Source organism: Chrysochloris asiatica, unplaced genomic scaffold (genome assembly GCF_000296735.1).
Source record: "Chrysochloris asiatica unplaced genomic scaffold, ChrAsi1.0 scaffold00057, whole genome shotgun sequence".
In the NCBI taxonomy this organism is placed as follows: domain Eukaryota; kingdom Metazoa; phylum Chordata; class Mammalia; order Afrosoricida; family Chrysochloridae; genus Chrysochloris; species Chrysochloris asiatica.
Window position 1 is genome coordinate 2610670 of NW_006408575.1, and position 861 is coordinate 2611530.

Genomic DNA, 861 nt, shown 5'->3' on the forward strand with positions numbered 1-861 from the left:
AATTTTTACTTTAGTATGAAAATCTTTTCTTAAGCTTTTACAATAATGGTCTCATAAAATATTTGTCCTTTTGCAATTGGCTAATTTCACTTAGTATAATGCCCTCAAGGTTCATACATGTTATGAGGTGTTTTGCAACTTCATTATTCTTCAAGGTGGCATAGTATTCCATTGTGTGTATGTGCCAAGGTTTATTTAGCTCCATCTTTTTGCTATTATGAATAGTGCTGCAGTGAACAATGGCATGCATATATCTACTCATGCTCTGGCTTGTGTATAGATACCAAGTAGAGGAATTGCTAGTGTAGTGGTTATGAATTGGGCTGCTAACCTCAGGGTCAACAGTTCAAAACTACCAGCTGTTCCACAGGAGAAAGATGAGGCTTTCTGCTCCCATGAAGATTTATAGCCTCAGAAACTCTGTACAGGGTCGTCAAAACCGATTACAGGGCACATAACAACAACAAGGTATTTCTATTTTCAACTTTCTGGGGAATCACTATAGCATTTTCCAGAGTGGTCGAACAAGTTTTACAGTCCCACTAGCAATGTAGGAAGGTCCCAATCTTGCCATACCCTCACCAACATTTGTTGTTTTCTGTTTTTTTTTTTTAAATCTGTGCTGTTAATGCTCGTGTGAGATATCTCATTTTTGCTTTGATTTGCATCTCTCTAATGGCTAGTGATCGTGAACATTTCTTCATATTTGTTGACTGCCTGAATGTCTTTCTTGGTCAAGTGTCTGTTCATATCTTGTGCCCATTTTTTATTTGGATTATTTGTCTTTTTCTTTAGAGGTGTTGTAGTTTACTATAAATTTTAGAGATTAATCCTTTGTCTGATATGTCATTGCAAAAAATT